General features: G+C 40.2%; 1 long non-coding RNA gene across 1 annotated transcript; it reads right to left on the bottom strand.

Annotated features, from left to right (window-relative positions):
• Positions 1-508: 508 nt before the first annotated feature.
• LOC140651366 (uncharacterized) lies at positions 509-15,378 on the bottom strand. Its single transcript, XR_012042367.1, has 3 exons — positions 15,284-15,378; positions 12,003-12,116; positions 509-805 (listed from the first exon to the last, which is right to left on the bottom strand). It is a non-coding gene; the product is annotated as an uncharacterized lncRNA (long non-coding RNA).
• Positions 15,379-15,698: the final 320 nt, after the last annotated feature.

Raw genomic sequence — 15,698 nt, 5'->3', positions numbered from 1 at the left:
ACAATCAAAGGGAAACAATGCATTTAAAGGTTATTGTAATTACATCTACTTACATTTTTGTTCCATAAACAACATTTTGTTAACTTTCCAAATTATGCAGTGTTGCTTTGACCTATTTTTTTAGATGCCTGAAAGGATAATAAAGGATCTGAAAGGCAGTAATTTTGGACTTAAAGTGTGAACCTTGAATGCATTTATTTTTAGTATATAATGTAAAGGATGCTTAAAGAAGGGGGTAAAAAGTAAACCTAGGTCAGGAATGAAAAAGTGTTGTTTTCTGAAAGGCAACAAGCTCTATTGTTTTAGTTTATTGCTCATCCTTTATTTTTTCAAGCTGCATTATTGCTTTTTCAAATGAATCATCATGCAATATCATTTACAGTCTGACCAACAAAAGCTGTTATTAGTCCTAGAATTAGTGGGATTTCATAGTCTCTTTAGATCTCATGAATGCTCTAACTGTAACAATGAAAGTACACAATTATTAAAGACACCGAGTTAACATAAAATGAAATAATTACTTTACAATTCATTTTTAGACCCATCTGGCTTTCTTCTCAAAGCTTGTATCACCAGGCTGAAGATTATCTGGATATTCTTTTGCTAGCTACTTGAGAAATATTTGGGATTCAGGAGACGATTCAGGAGACAGAAGACATGCTGAAGTTCTTGGAAACTATGTGTCAGCCTCGGTGGCTCCAAATGGAAAAAAGGGCTGCAGAGAAATCCGACCAACACCAAGCAACTGTTCTGAAGAATGCGGCTTAAGGTTTTCAAAGTGGAGTCAGCCTGCTAATGCATGCAGCTGTAGTGGAGGAACACACAAAAGCAGAGAGCAGACGGGTACAGGGAGAAGCACTTCCATTTCATCCATTCTGCATGAAAGATTTTCCCCCGTGATACATCCAGATTGAAATGTTCTTCACTCTAATTGACCTTAAAGAACAACCACTGATAGAAAGATTTACTAGCTGATAATTACAGCCCTTCATTTATGAGATTTAGGTTTTCAGCTAGAGAGCCTGAGAACGAAATATGAGTCAAGCTGCTACTCTCTGAGTCTGGAGTATCGGGGTACGAACCTTTATCTGAGACAGCAGGAGGAAAGAAGTGTATTGTCACCTTGAATTTCACAAGGTGACATAAAAATGAACACATCTTCCTGCAATGTGGCTTTTATTGCAGCACCTAATTTTACCCTAATGACGCAAAATGCAAAACTAATATTGGTTTCTGTTAAGAGCAAAGCCCTGTTTGTTACACTTGCTATAACTTTTATTTTAAACCTGGTAATTATAGGAGGCACAGGTGGTGCTGCCCATAGCTAAGGCTGCCCATGACTTCCCGTAATAAGATTCTTTTTTATACGGATGTTTACATTATAGCATAAAGTCTTATAGCATAAAGTCAGGAATGCATGTTTAAATTATCTCCTTCCCCCCTTGTTTGTATGCGTTATGTCACGCTCTTCAAATACCGTATCATAAATCTCTATCAATCAGACTCCTGCCTCATTTAATGTAGAAAGTGGACCATTTTCTGGGCTTGAATTGGGCTTGTTTAGTGAACAAGACTTTTGTTTCAGACATTTGTTTCAGATTCTGGTTGGAGAACAGGCAACATGTCACTGGGTTGCAAGAAGAGAAAGGATGGTTTTGTAATTAAAGACTATCAAATGCTGCCCTTTAGTACCACACTCTGTCACTGTACAAGCTTGTCAGAAAAGCCATTAATAGATAGCTTCAGTTCACAGATTTTCCCATATCATCTCATAGAGGCATAGACCCATCTATGATATTCCCAGATGTGCAGAGCATCGCACTGAATGTTTGGGGAAACGCACAGCTGGTCACCCTGAGCCAACCCGAAATCCACACCCTCCTCCCCCTCAGGCTCTTGCCAGAAACCCAGGCTTTTCAAAAGAGTTTTTAGTAGATACAAAATGGAAATTTGAGTATGTTTAGACTAACAAAGTCTGCACTAATTTATACGAGAAAATCCCCATGGGTTTGTTATAAGATTATGTTGTTGAAATTGGCTTCTTCCCACTATTTCCACACCCAGACATGACAACAAATCTGCTGAGTCCCATGGCTTTGACATCTTACATAAAGAATTCAGGGTCAATAGGATGGAAGATATGACTGTGTTAACTCAGGCCCGTTTCCCTTGACAAAGTTTTGGCTAAAGAACTGAGTTTTCCACTCCTTTCATCTACTTGATAATGAGAAAAAAAATTTGGAAAAGATGACTGATGTTCTAGGTAGGGCACATGCATCGATTTTCATACACAAATATGAAATATTCTCAGAACAAAAGACAATATAGATTATTTGTCCAAATTAAATCCAACATAAGGTGGACATAAATTGCAGTGGTAAGTGGCATGAGAGGAATGGTGATAATTCACTACTGTACCACTTTACAAAAGTATATCATGCTTTAGACTGCTGTCTAGACAAATCTCTTCTTTCAAAGATACTTCAGTAATCTTCTTGGAAGTACATCATCTAAACCAAGTAATATCAATTTGAGTTACAAATACGAGCTGTCCTTATCTAGAACTTAAGGTCAGTAGCAGATGTTACAAATTCCTATAGACGCATGCCCAAAGAGAAGGATTTTTTTTTTAATGGCAGAAATCTGCTAGCTATTCTTGCCTTATCTGCAACAGCTGAGCAATCTTTCAGTGCCATGAGGAGATTGAAAACTTGGCTCATATCTAGCATGGACAAGCTTGCCTTAATCACATTGCTCTTTTACATGTGCACAAGGACATCAACATTGACAGTGCTACAGTAAAGCAGCCATTTGCTGAAAACAACTGTCAACATTGTCAAGTTTTTTGGAACCTTTTATAATGTGATTTGTGTGACAAAGCTTGTATAATTCTGTTTATCAGCTGCAGTAACAAATTTCCGTACGGGGGATATATGGAGAAATATACTGGAGCTGGATTTTCTATTACAAGCACCTACCTGACACTCTAAAGAAAATGGATTAGAAAACATTACAAGATAAATGAACTGCAACAGCCAGAGCTTCCAGTCCCATTTAAACCAATTCGGGGAATTTTCACAAAAAGTCGCAAAAACTGAAGTAAAAAGATTTTGTCTTTCATTTAAAAGTCAGTCTTTTTCTAAATTCTTCATGCATTTTTCTTTCTATACTAATCTAGCCATTGAACTTGTAAAGATATGCTTGAAAAAAGAATCAGAATTAAATTATGTGTGATGCTAACTGATACCTGGGATTTTTTAAAAGCCAACATGAAAGGCTCAGAATAGGCATGGCATAGGTAAATACTACAAAGTATATGGTAAAATGCTGCAGAGAGTGGGACAGAAACCTTATTTAGGATTAGATTAATTTACACACAGGACTGGTGCCTAACCTGTGCCTATACCAGCAACTGGCAGTGCTCAGCTCTTCCAGAACATCTCAAGACCAGTCTCTTAGCATCTGCCACTCTTCAAGTTACTGGACCACTAACATAAACCTGCAAATGGCTCTTGGCATCCTTGGCACCACAACACTTTCAGCTTATTATATTCTGCTTTCATACTTCCCTAGGTGTAAGTATTTTAAAAAATCATAAAATCTAACATATTAATCAGTCAGCATTTTGTTAATAACAATCTGAAACTACTTGAAGTTATCTCCAATGAAATTTCATCCCACAGGGTTAGTGCTGTTTCTGATTACCTGAAGTCCTAATCCTAATCTAGCTTGCCTTACAGAAGTGTCTTCTCTCCCTTTCAATCAGCCATTCTTCCTACTGATCCATAAAATACTTTGTAAAGAACGGGGCATGTTCGCCCAAACAGATCCTGTCTCACATCTCAGATATACATTATGAGGACAGCTTTGCATTTACTCCTGCGGTTCTCTTCAGACTGTGCATGAATGCTGCGGGAGCTACCGGCCCCTGAACTCCTGCACTGTCCCCATGGAATGCTAATGAGAGACCGGTTGCTCTAACAACAAACTTTCTCAGTATTATCTTAATCACAATTTCTAAAGATGCATTTTATGTATGTATCAGCGGTAGCCCTGTTGATGCTCTGAGCTGTTCCCATTGATTTTTCTAACACATACTTGCAATGCCTGGGAGATATCTCGGCACAAGCTGTACAATTACTGGTATTTATCTTGAATTAAAGGGGAGGGGGGAAGGAGAGGAGGGAGAGCAGGGATTGTGGGCACAGTACACATTAGGCCCAGAGAGTTTCATAACTCCCAAGAGAATCTAGTGCACACTGTCAAAGTGAATGGCGTCTCACGGTTAATTTGGTTGGTGGCCAGAGGCTACAAATAATTCTCTTGCCCACAGCCAAGGTTACTAAGCTGTATAATAAGGGTGAAAGCACTGGCTTCTGCAAAGACTTAGAATCATGGACGTGGTTTTGCCATGCAGGAGAAGCGTTAAGTTATGCAGAATTGTATAGGTGTTGCTCTGAGCTTACAGTGTAATGCATTTCTAATTGTTCCTAAAGTTTAGGAAGAATAAAACGGTTAATCTTCATGATGACAAAAGGAAGCAGGAAAATAAAGTGACACACTTGAATGAACTGTGAGGAAATAAAGTGCACAACATGTGATAATGCCATGACTCTGTGTTACTGTGCATTTCTGGGCTGAAAAGATATGGCTTGATGGGTAATTTGTCATGCTGTGCAATAGAGAACAACAGTAAAGAGACTTCAGACAGAAGAAAATTACACAAATAGTAGGGTGGAAAGGTATAATTGAAGATGGCAAAAGACTGAAAGAAAGACATTTAAAATTACTGTACTGACCTACTAAATGCACTTGGGCGTGGAATCCTGGCCCCACAAGAAGAGGCATTAAATGACTGCAGGCTGTGACACTGCTACAGGATAATGCCAATCTTATGGGGCTCTTAGAGGATAAAAAAACATCCAGTCTTAGCTGAAAAAATCAGAGCCTTGGTTTTTGCATGCACACTCAGCCTAAACAAATAGCAAATTTGCAAGAAGGGAAAATTTACCTATGGCCAAGCTGGTAGCTGGTGTCTGGACCCATGGAACCAAGACCTCGCCGCCTTCTTGTGAACTGCACGAGGACTCATTGTCTGCCACTGGGACATGTGGGGCACTGTGTCTGTAGACAGCCCTAGTGAGCTAAGTATTTGCTGCTACTTTAGCCCATTTGTCCACTTGCCACTGAAGAGATAAGTAATACCCAGAGATACCAAAACACCTCTGCTTGCTTCAGAGAAGCTAGCAGAGGCAAGGACCACCACAAATGTGTCTTTCTCTGTTCAGCATGTCCACTGTTGCTCAAACTCTTGGTTCCTTACCAAAAGCTCCTGAGAGGAGTTTGAGTCTCTCCCCAGGACATGTAATCCTGTGCTATAGAGACCAAATGAGATCCCTTCCAATAAGGCATCTACAAATAACCTTCCTTTCGTCCTTCTTCCTGTTCTTCTTCCTATACTCTCCTAGCATGTCAGTGAAAGTGCACTAAAGGAAGCAGAGGGAGACTTTATTTTTCCTTTTGATTTATCACATATTACTTACTAATCTCAGAAAGATGTTGGGAGCGCACATGAAAAATATCTGAGCCCTTCATAACCACAGGGTGAAGAAGGCTACCAAAGATTGAGATAAGGTCTGTTACTGACTGCCCCAAGACTCCATGAATGTGAAATGTTCATATCACTAGCTAACTCCTTACATTCACTGATGCACTTTGGTATAACACAAAGAAGAGTACCACCATTAATAGCTTTGTCTTTTCTTTGCTTCAGGAGGCTTTTGAATTCTACCTTCATATCTGCGTGCTCTTTTATTCAAGAGAAATCAAAGAGTACATCTCTTTCTCCCCTCAGGGCTACCTGAAACACTAGAAAATCATACTGAAATGAGCTTCCCAAGGTTTCCTCGTTGTGGGTAAAGTATACTGGCACAACAGGCAAAGCACTGCTGATTTAACAGTTTGCCAGGTTCCTGAAGCACCCACTCTGCATGAAGCCTGAACTAAAGAAAGCCAGACCAGCTGCAGAATGAGGCACTATCCCATTGCAGAGATATGCTAAACTGTTTTGCTACTGTACAAACATTTTGACCATAAAAATAAATGATCTAAATTGTGAAGCTGTAGCTAGCCTGCTGTCAAGTTAAATAAACAATGAAGCACTCCAGAGACTCCAATAGCAATTGTTGTTCCATGACCTACACTTTTCAAAAGGCCACTTCTAGTGTATTTAAGTACTAAATGAAGAGAATATTTTAGTAAAATAAGTTTCTGTGTTTGTTTATCACACAGCATTTGGTAATAGTCAGGGCCCTGTGTGATTCTGTGGCAATTAAATTTGCCAGAGAATCCACCCACTGCTGCAGACACACACTGCAGGATGCAGACTGTCATTTTTAAAACTAAAATAGAGGGGGGTTTGCCTTTAGTGGCAAAGAAAATCTTCCAGATGTTAACTGAAAATAAAGTCATGCAGAGATACGTGCCCAAGTTTGCAGGCAGCCTTGTGTATGGCTCTAATAGGCATGAACTGCCCCTTGATTTTAATTGTTAATTAAACCAGAAAACTTGATAGCCATTATTCAAATGGCCAGTGATGCTCAGTATTTCACAGCTGCTTGTTATCCTAATCTCTGCTTCCCAGACCATCTTCATATTCTTGCCAAATTTGATAAATTTCAAATTCCCCATATCTACTCCCCAAACCTTCTGTTTATTGTGCCGACAACTCTTGGTACCAATATTGCAGCCTGCAGCTCACTTAAAAATTAAAAATTAAGTCTGGCATAAAATCAATAGGATGCAATATAAGATTAAATGCCATACAATGCTGAATTCATCCTATCATTTTGGTAAAGACTTCAATTTTTTTAAATTTACTTGCAGCAGGGCCTGAATTCTCAATCTTTTGCAACAGAAAACTGCAGCAGAATTTAGGTCAAGTGAGCTGCAGCTTAAGATAGGGTCATAAAGAAAGTGTATCATAATATGCCAGCCATAACTAACAGTTCTGATTCTTATGTAAAATAGTTATGTTGCGCTCATGTATCTTGTCCATTTTAAAACCTGCGTGCTTTATTGACATTTCCCAGACTATAGTATATGAATATAAAAGTAACATAAGATCCAGGACCTCAGCTGGTGTAAATTAGTGTCTGTTCAGTGGGAGTGATGCCAGTTGTGTTGGCTGAGGATTGGTGCATGGAAAATGACTGGGAAAATATAGATGGAACTGTGTATAATGTTTCCCATTAGTAATCTTATGTTCAAGCATTCCCAAAGAGATGAGAGGCTGTCTCCTTGTCCTCACAAAGACAAAAAACAAGAAGAAAAAACACCTTTCCTTGAAGTTTACTTCTCAGTCAGCCATGAAAATCACAGCTGATCAGTCAGGGGCATTGCCCCATTTTCTGCTCTTAGGACACAAATTATTACTCATCAGCCTTGAGAAAGAAGTTAGGAATGAGAGAGGGAGTTGATCCTTGCCAGGGTGCAATCCTTCCCTTGGCAAGGTGAAGTTCCTGCACCATTCCCCTGGCACAGCTGTGTAAACAGGTATGCTTCTGGCCTGATTTATGTAGCCGTAGCTTTAGGAAGAAGTCATGGAATGAAACCTTGGACAACTCTCAAAAGAAAAACTTCAGCTTAAAAAATTGTTCTTAGCACTTAAGACTGAATACTTTATTCACTGTAAAGTAGTCCTTCATGCTGGCTTTAATACCGGAAAACAAATTCATATAATTGACAAAAGTGGTAAGAACACATTAGTGTTCGCAGAACAGCTCTGCTTCCTTATGGAGATTTTGGCTTTTCTGTTATTCAGGGCTGGGGGGAGCAGGGTTCAGAAGCAAGATAACTTTTACTTGAATAAATCCGTCATGTTACTTTAAAAAAAAGCAAACAAAAAAACCCTGTTTGAAATTATGAACTGCTTTTATATATAGCAAAAACCTCATTCAAGGCAACCTAGAGAAAATACAGGACTTGGGCTCATTTCACACTATTTTGACTATACTTATGGGCTAAATAGTGGTATTTTACCCTTACCAGAATGGTGGCATTTTCAAGACTAGTAGTTTTCATTTGAAAATCGACAAGATCTGTTCCTAACTAGAGGGTCATAAATTGATCTCATGGTGTAAGTAAGCTGGCTTAAATTGGCAGAATAGCCCAGCAAAATAATTGCATTAACCTGCAAATTCTTCCTCAAAAAACAGCATTTACAAAGCATATTCTGTAGCCTGAGGTTTTAGTCTCAGCTTTATTTTCCCAACAGCATTCCAAATCCTTTTCTCAAGCAGCTACACCCATAGCCTTTGCCCAGAACATTTATAGGAAGAAGCTAAGCTGAAGTTATTTATTTCCTGAAAAGGATGTCCTATTATATTTCATAATCTGTGATCTCAGGGATAGAGAATGGAGCCCTGAAGCTCTCATAGCTATGCTTACATGTCTTTGGTAGCTCTAGGTTTGCATTTGCTGGACCAAGTGGGTCAAATCTGTCACTCTACCCTCCCTAATTCATTTGTGCCAGAAGCGAGTACATCCAAGCCATACTTCAGCAGATCTAATTTGTACTTGATAGCCTTCCTCTCACCCCACTGCCCCCATATCAAGTGATTAGCCTGGCTGAGATACAGAAATTGTGACTGTTGTGCCACCTAGCATGCCGAGGGGTAAGATGGGCAAAACCTGTAACCAGGAGCAGAAGGTCCACTTCAGGCATGGCTGATCTCTATCTTGTCACTGTAGGCTAGAAGCCTCCAGCCAAACAGCAGACTACACGTTTTATCCAGGTCATGAAATACCTGGATTTCCATGACAATGGAATTACACCGCTCTCTATGTATGGGATGATTAGCTGCAGGTACAGAAGTTTCCTGGGTGAAAAGACACTTTTTGATGCTCTCTCCTGGGAGGTGGCACCCTCTTTCCACCATTGCTGAAGTTAGAAACACAGGTATCTACTGTTCTTTCTTCTTCCTCTTCTTCTTCTTCTTCTTCTTCTTTTTTGTCATGCAACTGTTGTTTTATCTATGCTATGATCAGAAAATTTCCCCAAAAAACTAATCCTTTCACCTAGACTCATGTGCTGCGAGATGATGAAGTGGCTGGTGCTGGCTGTCCTCTCCATGCTTCCCAGTTTTTCATTCTGCCAACACCTTCACCTTGTTGAAAAAACCTCCCTCTGGCTCAATGGAGCTGTTGCAGCTATATCATCAACACATCTTATGTACTCCTAACTTGTTGATGAGGGTTGCAGCCATGCTTGAAACTAGATGAACTTAGGACTCTTCATCAAACAGTGTCATTCCTCCCCTAAAAAACCAAAGCCATGGCACTCTTCCCTAGAGCCTGCATATACAACCTCTACTGCATTTCTGCAAACACACCTGCAAGACAAGGACATGTTTTCCACTCCCATTGGTAATCTCAACCGGAACTCATCCAAAACACATTGTTCCTTAGGACCATCATGAGGAAAGGTGACCCAGGCAGATGCATTTTGTGAACTCTATGACTGCAAGTATTGATAAGGGAAAGGAAGGAGCTGTCAAGGCTCCGATTGCCCTAACAGGCTGTTATGGCCCCGATAAGCCTCCCCTGGGGCTGCCCCCACACGTGTGCCCCCAGACCCATGAGCTCCATTTAAGCTCAGCCCAGCGTCTTAATTAGCCAGAGCTATGTTTTAAGTGTAGTAGTCTCTGGATGGACACCAGACCTTTGCTGTGGGAAGCTGTCTCCTGGATAGGCCCCTGCTTTGTCGTAGCTTTGTCACCAGTCCCATCTTTGACCCTGTCCCTGGATGGACTGAGGAGCCATGCTGTAGACTCATCTCTAGCCCTGGCCCTGGCCCTGGCCCTGGCCCTGGCCCACCTCCTGCTACTCCTTACTCTGCTCTCCGGGTGATCCCTGGACCTGACTGATTACTTCACCCTGTATAGACTAATTGGACTAATTACAGTCTTCAACGTGGACCACATGACATTCCCTTAAAATCTAATTAGAGCAGCTCAGTATATACTTACCTTATCAGAAAGCTGGAAGTGTTAATGGCCAAGCAATATTTGCCCAAAGTAAAGTCATTAAATGACCAAGTGAGTTGATCATACTAAGCACCCCAGGTTTCCATTTTACACATCTTATCTGATGTATTTAAATTGTTGTAAATACTATTATAATCACTCCAGCTTCATGGCAGCTGATGTGCTATACATGTTTGAGAGGGTGGTATCAATTAACTACGTTATCTATAATGCCATGCCTGCAATAACTACTACTTCACAACTTATCATTAATGCATTTGACAGGGTTTTTCTAAAGTAACATTTATTTAGAGGTTAATCAGAATTCCTAAGACTGCCATTTATTATAATCTGATTTTGGATAATTGTCCAAATCAGTGGCTCTTAGAGGCAGCAGTTTTGTCTCAGTCTCAATATGGTACATTAAAGCCAAAAAACAAGAGGATTGGAATTACATTTTTGTACATACAAGTGGCTACTGCAAAACTCCGTTCTTCAGAATGTATGAATTCTACTAGAAATTTTTCTGCCTACTAGTTGGAAGGCTGGACGATGCTTGCAGCCACCCTAAGAGCTGGGAGGGTGGGACAAAGAGAGGAAGTCAAGGTGAGGTTAGTTCCCTGTATCATTCCAAGGAGCAGGAAAAAGGAGTAAAGACAGAAAGAACAACCTAGATATTCATCCTTTTGCACTAGAAATTGAGACCGAGCAGAAAAGGAGTGGACAGCAGCTGACACATCTGCCCCTATACAAGGCAAAACATGCACAGTGTAGTGTGCACCTTAGTAAGCCCTCAGATTCCGTGATAATATAATGTCCACTGCTTAAAAAAATCACAAATACCAGAATTAGTTGCCACGCAGCTCTAAGCTGGCTCTGTGTATAAGCATGCCAACTGCTTTTAATTACTTCCTCCCCTTCTTTGGTGCCAGATTCCCAGCTGAAGCCTCAGACAAGCATACACGACCTGTTATTTTCCTGGTGAATTTCTCTTGGGCAGATATGCCATTTGGGCAGGCATCAGGTACATTCCCTGAACTTCCTCCATTATTCCAAAATCTGTAGGTGTTAGAGATTCCCAGTGAAACAACTTTACATGCTTTTTTAACATATGTAATCTAGAATACCTCTCCTCCTGTTCATTTCAAGTAACTGCTGAATCATTCTAAAAGAAATAGGATAAAGCACATACTCAGAAAGGATAACTTTAAATCTCCATGGTTAAAATTTGGCAACTCACAAACAATAAGAAATCTCAGACAGAAATGTTAGGCCATCTTGTGTATGGCAGTGGTACCAGATCCACCTAAAATAATAGCTTTCAAAGCAACTGTTCACATAGTATGAAAGGCCTAAAACAAGAAGGAGGCCCATTTACTTGTTTATTAGTAAGCATCTTCTGTAGACACCGGGACAAATGCAAAACAAATCTCTTATCTATTGAACAGAACAAAACTGGAGCTTGCAGGAGTTTGGGAGACAATAGCAAAATATGAAAAATGGCTTGCAGGAACAGGAGTTGAATCATTTTTACATGAAACTGGGAATGTTTAGCGAAGCCCTTTATTCCGCTGATCCTTTCCAATGTTTATTATAAATATTCCTTTTCAAATAATTAATTTGACAATACACCATATTTCTGATTTGCACTAAAATGTTTTAGTTCTAAAAGCTTGTAACATTTTGAGGTTTTTGGTTTTGCTTTTAGATACTGTCTATGAATCACTCCCTATCATATTTATATTTCAATTCTTGGGCAACTATACTGGCAATTAGTATGTAAAACAGTTATACAAAAAAGCAGATCAGTCTGTAATAAATCATACTTTGGCAGAGAAGGTCACTATTAATTTATTACTTTAAAGTAACTTATAATCAGTGTAACTGTTCTGCAGTAAACATTCCTGGGGAAGTTCTCCTCTCTTTCCTCTGTTGACAGAATCCTGGAGCACATTTAAATTAATGGCATATACGTACCTGAGTTCCCACAGACTGCAGCTGCTCGCACTGCTTTCACTCCTTCAGTGCAATGGTATAGATCTATTCACGTGTATCCCAGAACCGCTTTTCGGTTTTTTACTCCGACAAAATCTAATAAGACAGAGGTTTGTTGTGAGTTAGGTGTTTGTAGTTCCTGGAACTTACTGACTCAGCCTGTCATCTAGCACTTGTATGAGAACCTGGTGTGACAGAGGCAGTGCTACAGCCTGCACCGAGCTGCACAGAGGCTGCTCTGCATGAAAAGCCAAGTTTGGGCCCTACCGTGTCACCTCATCCCTTCCTGCCTGTATATAGCTTTGCATATTATATTACACAAGCACACGGGCTACTCAGTATTCTTGCATGTGTCAGAAATTACTTCCTCTGCCTACGTTAATAACTTCTCCCCACGGTTTCCCTTAAATCTTTTAAAGAAAATCTAGAGGTAGGGTCATTTGATGTGCTTGTATAGGTGTGTATACGGTTCTCTTAGACACAGTATTTCAGCAGAACCAGTAACTCACTGCAAGGTCACGTTCTTCTCTCATTCACCTGTCTACCCTTCCCCTTCAGTGGTTTTAATCTTCCTTTTTGAAAAGTTGCTTTCATTTCAGGACATAAAAAATGGAAAAGTAGAGAAGCATGTTCCCAAGTTTTCTCTTTTCCCCACTCTCAGAGACGTGCTTTTGCCAAGAAAGGTTGGACCAAATGACCCTTGAGGTCCTTTCCAACCTGGTATTCTATGATTCCACCATTATCTTTTTCCCTGCCTTCAGCTGCATTTTGCCAAATCGGTTTCTGCAACACGGCATGCATCTTCCTCTGCCTACCAACAGCCACTACCACAAACAGAATTATTCCTACTTAAACACCATCTCTTCCTTCTGACTCCTTCTCCACCTCCTATCTCACTATTTACTCCATGCCGTTTCTAAACTTATGGACCTACATGTTTCTGAACTTTTATTGTGCAACTTGTTTCCTAAATAAAGTTCTTCTACTTTGAAATGTGGCTCCTCATCACTAACAGCCACTTAACTGGACAGTCATCTCACCTTATCTGCCTTAACCCTGCCCTACACCCTTCCCTCAAAACTGTTCACAATGCCGCAGCTAACTCACTTTTTTCGTACCACACCCCTACTGTCTGTATAACCTGCAATTTACTTTCTCTTCAGGAACAAAATCCCAGCTCCTCTTCTGTATTACGAAAATGTACATAACATTGCCCTCCATCTCACTTGCCAAATCTATGTCTACATTCTTTGCGCTTTCGGACTCTGCACAACGATACAGGGAAGGCCACATGCAACTTCACACACGTATGTTTAGTGCTGGGCTTAAAGTTATGCACGTATTTGCATACATTTATGAACTGGGGGTTTCACGCTTGCACACAGTAACACTGCTGTTGTAACTGTGTATTTCCTTCCTGACAACTGTCTGCTCCTACCAGTGGAAGCAGATTCTGTCTTCAGCTTTCCCACCCCTTTTCAAGCCCAAATTTGAGCCATCTTTGCTGTGTACAAGTTCCTCAAATGCAGCTGCTTTTTAGTCAGTCAGGTTTCTTTCTCAGACCTTTTCAGCTGGGTGTGTTTCAAGCATGGCAGGGTCAGAATTTAGGGCTCGTTTTCGCTCTGATGGCTCCCAAACAACATGAGGTGCTCCTTGGAGAATTCCTTGTCTACATTCTAGCCCGATGATGATCTTTAAAAGCCTTCAAACAACCCAGCTCACTTTTCTTTCCACAGCAATACTGCCTACACCTTTGCTGTATTCTTAAATGTTTTCCTGTTTTTTTCCCCACTTATTTGTATTTGATCTATAAATTCAAAAAGCATGCAATGAGCCTTTATGTTTGTGAAGTGCATGTAAGTTTATGGTGCTATAAAAGTGGTCTGTGGAAAACTAAAATAGTAATAATAAGTTGGGCATATGATGATCTAGAGTTGTATAATATGCCCATTATCATACGATCTGTGCAGTTTTGTCATAGCTTTTTAGCACCTGAAAAACTGAATATAGGCCAAATGTTGTATCTCTATTTTACGTGATGGAGAAGGGAGACAGATTTTATCTGCAATATGCTCAGGCTGACTTTCTAGCATTTTGGAAGTGATTCTTTAACAAATGCTAGGAAAAAAGACATCTTGGATTAAAAAGCTAAAAATCATAAAACTGAGAACATATTACTTAGCTGAAGATTTATATGCCCAAGTGATACAACTATCAATTTTCCTCATCCCTTTCTTTCCCCGAGATCTGTGGCTAAGAAGAATCAGATTTTTGCCCGTTCCATAGGGGCAACAGGGCAAATCTCGTTTCCCCAATTTCAGCGCGGCAGGGTCAAGCCCACTCATCGCTGTATTTTGCAGTGCACCTGAGCAATCCTGCCATTCAAGTACATAACTGAAATTTTATTTGTTCAGGATGGTGAACAAGGTCAGAGCTTCCTTGTCCACGTCAGACTGAATGCACAGAGGGCTGAGCTAAGACTAGTCTCTCTTTCTACTTCCCCAGTTAGTGTCCCAGCAACCTTGACCTTGTAGCAAGGACAAGCACATGACAGAAGGGAAATGTACAAAATTGTCATGTGTGCTGCATCCTTCCCCGGAGGCTGAAAGTCTCACCTCTCTGATATGCTTAGTTGGCTCAGAGTAAAAGTTCTTGAGAGCAATCACAATCCCAGGTCTCATGTGGCAATCTGCAGGATGAATGGGCCAGCCCACAGGCAGATTACCCACTGAAGCTTTGACAGAAAGTCAAGCAGGTTCACCTGGCCCACACCACAATCATACTTCTTAAATAAAATCTTCACACATCTGTACATGCATATACATAAATAAAAGTATAAGCCTGACATGGAGAATCTAGCATCCGAAAAGGTAACAACTTTCATTAGACAGCAAAGTTTTGCAGAGTTTCTACAAAGGCTCTTCCAGCCTAATCAGTGGAGAGATCATTTGTGCCATCTGCACTCAGCAGGGGCTGGGTTGTCGAGACAAGGTGGGAAATAAAAACAGTAATGGCAGTAAATGAAAATAATATGCAGAGATACAAACTTAGCAATCCAAGACTCTAAACCAGTTGGATTTCAGTGAGAACCACAGGATCTTTCTAGAAAGAAACGTGTTTTCCTGATAGCAGTTGTAATTAGCAAGGCATTTTAGTGTTGCAACCTGGCCCAGGTGAAGAAAATGTCAACAAAATTAGGACAGAATTTTTGAAAAATACATACAGAACATTAAGTAAGGGATAGCAATCACTCTTTTTCTTACTTTGTAAATCAAGCTCCCCTAAAAGCGCACATCAGTTGTACCAGTTAATAGGTGGAATTCCAAAAGAGTTCTGAATTTGAGCCAAGGCGACTTTGAAATAACTACGTTTGATCTGCAAAAGATCTTCTTCAGAATGGTAGTTTTGAAAACAAATGTAGTTCATGCCTATGCTTCTTTCTCTGCATGGAAATATGGAGACAGAAAATCCCTTATTTCTGCTAGTTCTTTGCTTTGATATTTTCACTAAGTAATGGGGCAGACACATCTTACTAGGAAAATTATTATTTTGCACTTGACTTATTTCTGTGCTAAAGCATCTCCTTTATTTTCAGTCTTTTGGTTCGGTTTCAAGACAATTGTTAAGCTCTTAACTTCTGTGACCCACTAAACAATGAACTAGGTGGGTATGGCTGTT

The sequence above is a fragment of the Ciconia boyciana genome, chromosome 4, assembly GCF_034638445.1.
Source record: "Ciconia boyciana chromosome 4, ASM3463844v1, whole genome shotgun sequence".
In the NCBI taxonomy this organism is placed as follows: Eukaryota; Metazoa; Chordata; class Aves; order Ciconiiformes; family Ciconiidae; genus Ciconia; species Ciconia boyciana.
The sequence above is the reverse complement of the archived record's forward strand: the minus strand, read 5'-3'. Positions and strand labels throughout refer to the sequence as shown.